Here is a 9,174-nt window from a genome sequence, read left to right as displayed (position 1 = left end):
ATCACTACTTATCGTTTCTGTGTTGTACAGCCTTCGCTCCCCTTTCTCCCTCCCCCCCATGCATGCTAATCTTAATAAACCCCTTCTTCTCCCCCCCCATCCCCCCCTGCCCACCCATCCTCCCCAGTTCCTTTCCCTTTGGTAACTGTTAGTTCATTTCTGGGTTCTGTAATTCCGCTGCTGTTTTGTTCCTTCAGTTTTTCCTTTGTTCTTATACTCCTCAGATGAGTGAAATCATTTGGTATTTCTCTTTCTCCGCGTGGCTTATTTCACTGAGCATAATACTCTCCAGCTCCATCCATGTTGCTGCAAATGGTAGGATTTTTCCTCTTCTTATGGCTGAGCAGTATTCCATTGTGTATGTGTACCACATCTTCTTTATCCATTCATCTACCGATGGACATTTAGGTTGCTTCCAATTCTTGGCTATTGTAAATAGCACTGCGATAAACATAGGCGTGCATCTGTCTCAAACATGATTTCTGCATTCTTAGGGTAAATTCCTAGGAGTGGAATTCCTGGGTCAAATGGTAGGTCTGTTTTGAGCATTTTGTGAACTTCCATACTGCTTTCCACAATGGTTGAACTAATTTACATTCCCACCAGCAGTGTAGGAGGGTTCCCCTTTCTCCACAGCCTCGCCAACATTTGTTGTTGTTTGTCTTGTGGATGGCAGCTATCCTTACTGGTGTGAGGTGATACCTCATTGTAGTTTTAATTTGCATTTCTCTGATAATTAGCAATGTGGAGCATCTTTTCATGTGTCTGTTGGCCATCTGTATTTCTTTTTTAGAGAACTGTCTGTTCAGTTCCTCTGCCCATTTTTTAATTGGGTTATTTGTTTTTTGTTTGTTGAGGCATGTGAGCTCTTTATATATTCTGGATGTAAAGCCTTTATCAGATCTGTCATTTTTCAAATATATTCTCCCATACTGTAGGGTTCCTTTTTGTTCTATTGATGGTGTCTTTTGCTGTACAGAAGCTTTTCAGCTTAATGTAGTCCCACTTGCTCATTTTTGCTGTTGTTTTCCTTCCCCAGGGAGACATGTTCAAGAAGAGGTCACTCATGTTTATGTCTAAGAGGTTTTTGCCTATGTTTCTTTCCAAGAGTTTAATGGTTTCATGACTTACATTCAGGTCTTTGATCCATTTTGAGTTTACCTTTGTATATGGGGTTAGACAATGGTCCAGTGTCATTCTCCTACATGTAGCTGTCCAGTTTTTCCAGCACCATCTGTTGAAGAGACTGTCATTTTGCCATTGTATGTCCGTGGCTCCTTTATCAAATATTAATTGACCATATGTGTTTGGGTTAATGTCTGGAGTCTCTAATCTGTTCCACTGGTCTGTGGCTCTGTTCTTGTGCCAGTACCAAATTGTCTTGATTACTATGGCTTTGTAGTAGAGCTTGAAGTTGGGGAGTGAGATCCCCCCTACTTTTTTCTTCTTTCTCAGGATTGCTTTGGCTATTTGGGGTCCTTGGTGTTTTCCATATGAATTTTTGAATTATTTGTTCCAATTCATTGAAGAATATTGCTGGTAATTTGATATGGATTGCATCAAATCTGTATATTGCTTTAGGCAGGATGGCCATTTTGACTATATTAATTCTTCCTACCCATGAGCATGGGATGAGTTTCCATTTGTTAGTGTCACCTTTAATTTCTCTTAAGAGTGACTTGTAGTTTTCAGGGTATAGGTCTTTCACTTCTTTGGTTAGGTTTATTCCTAGGTATTTTATTCTTTTTGATGCAATTGTGAATGGAATTGTTTTCCTGATTTCTCTTTCTGTTGGTTCATTGTTAGTGTATAGGAAAGCTACAGATTTCTGTGTGTTAACTTTGTATCCTGCAACTTTGCTGTATTCCTATGTCAGTTCTAGTAGTTTTGGGGTGGAGTCTTTAGGGTTTTTTACATATAGTATCATGTCATCTGCAAATAGTGACAGTTTAACTTCTTCTTTACCAATCTGGATTCCTTGTATTTTTTTGTTTTGTCTGATTGCTGTGGCTAGGACCTCCAGTACTATGTTAAATAACAGTGGGGAGAGTGGGCATCCCTGTCTGGTTCCCGATCTCAGAGGAAATGCTTTCAGCTTCTCACTGTTCAGTATAATGCTGGCTGTGGGTTTAACATTTATGGCCTTTATTATGTTGAGGTACTTGCCCTCTATTCCCATTTTGCTGAGAGTTTTTATCATGAATGGATGTTGAATTTTGTCAAATGCTTTTTCAGCATCTATGGAGATGATCATGTGGTTTTTGTCTTTCTTTTTGTTGATGTGGTGGATGATGTTGATGGATTTTCGAGTGTTGTACCATCCTTGTATCCCTGAGATGAACCCCACTTGGTCATGGTGTATGATCCTTTTGATATACTGTTGAATTCTGTTTGCTAATATTTTATTGAGTATTTTTGCATCTACATTTATCAGGGATATTGGTCTGTAATTTTCTTTTTTGGTGCGGTCTTTGCCTGGTTCTGGTATTAGGGTGATGTTGGCTTCATAGAATGAGTTTGGGAGTATTCCTTCCTTTTCTATTTTTTGGAACACTTTAAGGAGAATGGGTATTATGTCTTCTCTGTGTGTCTGATAAAATTCCGAGGTAAATCCGTCCGGCCCCGGGGTTTTGTTCTTGGGTAGTTTTTTGATTACCGTTTCAATTTCTTTGCTCGTAATTGGTTTGTTTAACTTTTGTGTTTCTTCCTTGGTCAGTCTTGGAAGGTTGTATTTTTCTAGGAAGTTGTCCATTTCTTCCAGGTTTTCCAGCTTGTTGGCATATAGGTTTTCATAGTAGTCTTTAATAATTCTTTGTATTTCTGTGGGGTCTGTTGTGATTTTTCCATTCTCATTTCTGATTATATTGATTTGTGTTGATTCTCTTTTTCTCTTAAGAAGTTTGGCTAGGGGCTTATCTATTTTGTTTATTTTCTCAAAGAACCAGCTCTTTGTCTCGTTGATTTTTGCTATTGTTTTATTCTTCTCAATTTTGTTTATTTCTTCTCTGATCTTTATTATTTCCCTCCTTCTGCTGACTTTAGGCCTCATTTGTTCTTCTTTTTCCAGTTTCGATAATTGTGATGTTAGACTATTCATTTGGAATGAGTTTGGGAGTATTCCTTCCTTCTATTTTTTGGAACACTTTAAGGAGAATGGGTATTATGTCTTCTCTGTGTGTCTGGATCCGTCCGGCCCCGGGGTTTTGTTCGCTATATACTTTCCTCTTAAGACTGCTTTCACTGCATCCCACAGAAGTTGGGGCTTTATGTTGTTGTTGTCATTTGTTTCTATATATTCCCTGATCTCTATTTTGATTTGTTCATTGATCCATTGATTATTTAGGAGCATGTTGTTAAGCCTCCATGTGTTTGTGAGCCTTTTTGTTTTCTTTGTAGAATTTATTTCTAGTTTTATACCTTTGTGCTCTGAAAAATTGGTTGGTAGAATTTCAATATTTTAGAATTTACTGAGGCTCTTTTTGTGAGCTAGTATGTGGTCTATTCTGGAGAATGTTCCATGTGCACTTGAGAAGAATGTATATCCTGTTGCTTTTGGATGTAGAGTTCTATAGATGTCTGTTAGGTCCATCTGTTGTAGTGTGTTATTTAATGCCTGTGTGTCCTTACTTATTTTCTGCCCAGTGGATCTGTCCTTTGGGGTGAGTGGTGTGTTGAAGTCTCCTAAGATGAATGCATTGCAGTCTATTTCCCTCTTTAGTTCTGTTAGTATTTGTTTCACATATGCTGGTGCTCCTGTGTTGGGTGCATATATATTTAGAATGGTTATATCCTCTTGTTGGACTGAGCCCTTTATCATTATGTAGTATCCTTCTTTATCTCTTGTTACTTTCTTTGTTTTGAAGTCTATTTTGTCTGATATTAGTACTGCAACGCCTGCTTTCTTCTCACTGTTGTTTGCCTGAAATATGTTTTTCCATCCTTTGATTTTAGTCTGTGCTTGTCTTTGGGTTTGAGGTGAGTTTCTTGTAAGCAGCATATAGATGGGTCTTGCTTTTTTATCCATTCTATTATTCTGTGTCTTTTGATTGGTGCATTATGTCCATTTACATTTAGGGTGACTATTAAGAGATATGTACTTATTGCCATTGTAGGCTTTAGATTCATGGTTACCAAAGGTTCAAGGTTAGCTTCTTTAGTGTCCTACTGCCTAACTTAGCTCGCTTATTGAACTGCTATATACACTGTCTGGAGATTCTTTTCTTCTCTCCCTTCTTATTGCTCCTCTTCCATTCTTCATATGTTGTATGTTTTGTTCTGTGCTCTTTTTAGGAGTGCTCCCATCTAGAGCAGCCCTGTAGAGGTGGTTTGTGGGAAGCAAATTCCCTCAGCTTTTGCATGTCTGGGAATTGTTTAATCCCACCATCATATTTAAATGATAGTCATGCTGGATACAGCATCCTTGGTTCAAGGCCCTTCTGTTTCATTGCATTAAATATATCATGCCATTCTCTTCTGGCCTGTAGGGTTTCTGTCGAGAAGTCTGATGTTAGCCTGATGGGTTTTCCTTTATAGGTGACCTTTTTCTCTCTAGCTGCCTTTAAAACTCTTTCCTTGTCCTTGATCCTTGCCATTTTAATTACTATGTGTCTTGGTGTTGTCCTCCTTGGATCCTTTCTGTTGGGGGTTCTGTGTATTTCCGTGGTCTGTTCGATTATTTCCTCCCCCAGTTTGGGGAAGTTTTCAGCAATTATTTCTTCAAAGACACTTTCTATCCCTTTTCCTCTTTCTTCTTCTTCTGGTACCCCTATAATATGAATATTATTCCTTTTGGATTGGTCACATAGTTCTCTTAGTGTTGTTTCATTCCTGGAGATCCTTTTATCTCTCTCTATGTCAGCTTCTATATGTTCATGTTCTCTGGTTTCTATTCCTTCAATGGCCTCTTGCATCTTATCCTTTCTGCTTATAAATCCTTCCAGGGATTGTTTCACTTCTGTGATCTCCTTCCTGACATCTGTGATCTTCATCCAGACTTCATCCCATTGCTCTTGCATTTTTCTCTGCATGTCAGCCCATTGCTCTTGCATTTTTCTCTGCATCTCTGTCAGCACGTTCATGATTTTTATTTTGAATTCTTTTTAAGGAGGAGTGGTTAGGTCTGTCTCCTCAGGTGTTGTCTCTGTGATATTTGTCTGCCTGTAGTTTTGCCTTTTCATGGTGATAGAGATAGTTTGCAGAGCTGGTACGAGTGACCGCTGGAAGAGCTTTTCTTCTTGTTGGTTTGTGGCCTTCCTCTCCTGGGAGTATAGCGACCTCTAGTGGCTTATGCTTGGCAGCTGTGCACAGATAGGGCTTCTGCTACCTGCCCGGTTGCTATGGAGTTTATTTCTGCTGTCGCTGTGGGCGTGGCTTTGCTCGGGCTGCTCCTCCAAAATGGTGGAGCCCCGTTGGATGGGGAGCAGCCGGGAGGCTATTTATCTCCGTAATGGGCCTCTGTGCTCCCTGTTGCCCAGAGGGTTAGAGTACCCAGAGATCCCCAGATTCCCTGCGTCTGGGCTAAGTGTCCTGTCCTGCCCCTTTAAGACTTCCAAAAAGCACCCTCCAAACCAAAGCAACAACAGTAACAACAAATGAGGAAAAAAAAAAAGGAAAAACGCATGATTTTCTTTGTCCTCAGGAGCCGGTCTCAGGCACCCGCTCACCGGTCTTGCTGCCCTGTTTCCCTAGTATTGGGGTCCCTGTCCCTTTAAGGCTTCCTAAAAGCACTCACCAAAAAAAGGGAAAAACTCACGATTTTCTTTGTCCTCAGGCGCCCGTCTCAGGCACCTGCTCATTGGTCTTGCTGCCCTGTTTCCCTAGTATTGGGGTCCCTGTCCCTTTAAGGCTTCCAAAAAGCACTCGCCAAAAAAAAAAAAAACACCGCTCCAATTTCTTTCCACCCGCCGGGAGCCGGGGGAAGGTCCGTTCGGGTTCCGCCAGGCCGGGGCTTGTATCTTACCCCCTTCGTGAGGAGCTGGGTTCTCGCAGGTGTGAATGTGGTCTGGATGTTGTCCTGTGTCCTCTGGTCTCTATTATAGGAAGAGTTATCTTCGTTATATTTTCATAATTCTATGTGGTTTTGGGAGGAGAGTTCTGCTGCTCTACTCACGCCGCCATCCTGGCTCCGCCCCCCTTAGATTTTTTTTTGAGGGAGAAATTAGGAAAAATGAGGTTGACATGTCTTTTGTTTTTTCCATTCTTTTTTGTTTCTATAGGACTCATGTTCCCACTGCTTACTTTCTCTTCACAAGCCTGAAGAAATGCCTCTTCCCAAGTCTGCTAAATCCCACAAAGATTCAGTCCGCATTCTTTTGATTTCCCAGGAGCTAGCGCTCTGACCCACGAAGTCTCGGACCTGTTCTTAATGGTGTCCTCCCTTCAATGTAAGACTTCCCCTGGCATCGGTTTTATCTGTATTCCACCATGCTTAGGTCTAAACAATTCTCTCCTCTTTCTGTGTAGTCTCTACTGACTATCTACTCCTAGGTTGGGTTCAAAGCTGAGTCCACAGGTTTCAGATATTTGCCTTACTTACATTTATGTTGAATTGCATTGTATTCTTTGTCTCCCAGCTTATACTTTGACATGGTTTATAGGTAGTTTTTTGCTCTCTTTCTCTTTGTGGTGGTTGTATGATGGGTAAAGAGATTAGATTAAGAAAATGCCATTATTCCATATGAACCCTATATTCCTTCAAATGAGTATATTCATTGCATTCCTTACAGTAATGAATAAAGCCAACTACCCACTTGAAGGGAGTGTAGTTGGTAGGGGGAGGTTTGCAGAGTTCAGCTGGGATAAGAAAAACAGGTTAATATCTCAAACTTCAGATCACTGGAATAACTACTTTATAAATTACATTTGCTTCCAATTTTACTGCCTGCATTTGTATTTTAGTTTAAAAATCTTCTGATGTCAAGAATAGACCAAATTACTTCATGGCACAGTGATGAAATTAAGAATTGTGTGAATGAACTGGACAATTAATTCAGTAAGCTGTACGTGCACTCAGGTAGTCAGGACCAAACCTGAAAATTGTAAACATATATATCACCTTTGTAAGTATCATTTTGAAGCTGTTCATCAACTGAAAATGTAGAAAATGCACAGTGAAGACATTTTTCTTAATTGTTTTCAGTATTTTAAAGTGCACTATTAAAAAAAATCAGTATTAAAAATAATGATTTGTAGTTATAAATGAATCCATTGTTAAAAAGGAAAATTAATGATAGAAGTCAACTCAATTGATAGAATATTGTGTTCAAAATAAAAAACATCCACAAAAGTAAAATATATCACACAAAAATATGTCTCTTCATTATTAAACCCATTATAAATGAATCAGTTTTAACAACACTTTATGAAGTTTGGTACTTGGGATGTTATTGGTTTTAGAGTTTTGTTGTCACTGGCTTACAAATTTTACATGATTTTCCAGTTGTATAAGAGCTATAAGTGCAGAATTTACTCTTATTTTTATGTTTGTACATATTTTTTTTTGCTATGAAGAACTCAATTTTGTTGCACTTGAAGATACTTTTTTATTTTTATTTTTTATTTTTTTTATTTGCTATCATTAATGTACAATTACATGAACAATGTTATGGTTACTAGATTCCCCCTATTATCAAGTCCCCACCACATACCCTATTACAGTCACTGTACATCAGCATAGTAAAAAGCTATAGAATCACTACTTGTCTTCTCTGTGTTATATTGCCTTCCCTGTGTCCCCCTACCTACATTATAAATGCTAATCATAATGAGCCTTTTCCCCCTTATCCCTCCCTTCCCACCCATCCTCCCCAGTTCCTTTCCCTTTGGTAACTGTTAGTTCATTCTTGGGTTCTGTAGTCTGCTGTTGTTTTGTTCCTTCAGTTTTTTCTTTGTTCTTATACTGCACATATGAGTGAAATCATTTGATGCTTGTCTTTCTCTTCCTGGCTTATTTCACTGAGCATAATACCCTCTAGCTCCATCCATGTTGTTGCAAATGGTAGGATTTTTTTTTCTTATGGCTGAATAATATTCCATTGTGTATAAGTACCACATCTTCTTTATCCATTCATCTACTGATGGACACGTACGTTGTTTCCATTTCTTGGCTATTGTAAATAGTGCTGTGATAAACATAGAGGTGCATATGTCTTTTTCAAACTGGGCTCCTGCATTCTTAGGGTAAATTCCTGGGAGTGGAATTCCTGGGTCAAATGGTATTTCTATTTTTATTTTTTTAAGGAATCTACATACTGCTTTCCATAGTGGTTGAACAAGTTTACATTCCCACCAGCAGTGCAGGAGGGTTCCCCATTCTCCACATCCTCATCAACATTTGTTGTTGTTTGTCTTTTGAATGTTGGCCATCTTAACTGGTGTGAGGTGATATCTCATTGTGGTTTTAATTTTCATTTCTCTGATGATTAGCGATGTGGAGCATATTTTCATGTGCCTGTTGGCCATCTGAATTTCTTCTTTGGAGAAGTGTCTGTTCAGATCCTCTGCCCATTTTTTAATTGGCTTATTTGTTTTTTGTTTGTTGAGGTGCATGAGGTCTTTATATATTTTACATGTCAATCCATTATTGGGTATGTCATTTATGAGTATATTTTCCCATACTGTAAGATGTCTTTTTGTTCTACTGATGGTGTCCTTTGCTGTACAGAAGCTTTTTAGTTTGATATAGTCGCACTTATTCATTTTTGCTTTTGTTTCCCTTGCCCAGGGAGATATGTTCATGAAGAAGGTGCTCATGTTTATGTCCAAGAGATTTTTGTCTATATTTTTTTCCAAGAGTTTTATGGTTTCATGACTTACATTCAGGTCTTTGATCCATTTTGAGTTTACTTTTGTGTATGGAGTTAGACAATAATTTAGTTTCATTCTCTTACCATGTAGCTGTTCAGCTTTGCCAACACCAGCTGTTGAAGAGTCTGTCATTTCCCCATTGTATATCCATGGCTCCTTTGTTGTAAATTAATTGACCATATATGCTTGGGTTTATATCTGGGCTCTCTAGTCTGTTCCATTAGTCTATGGGTCTGTTCTTGTGCTAGTACCAAATTGTGTTGATTATTGTGGCTTTGTAGTAGAGCTTGAAGTCAGGTAGCATAATCCCCCCCTGCTTTATTCTTCCTTCTCAGGATTGCTTTGGCTATTCAGGGTCTTTTGTCATTC

This window comes from Manis javanica, chromosome 8, assembly GCF_040802235.1.
Source record: "Manis javanica isolate MJ-LG chromosome 8, MJ_LKY, whole genome shotgun sequence".
In the NCBI taxonomy this organism is placed as follows: domain Eukaryota; kingdom Metazoa; phylum Chordata; class Mammalia; order Pholidota; family Manidae; genus Manis; species Manis javanica.
Note: the sequence above shows the minus strand (reverse complement) of the source record.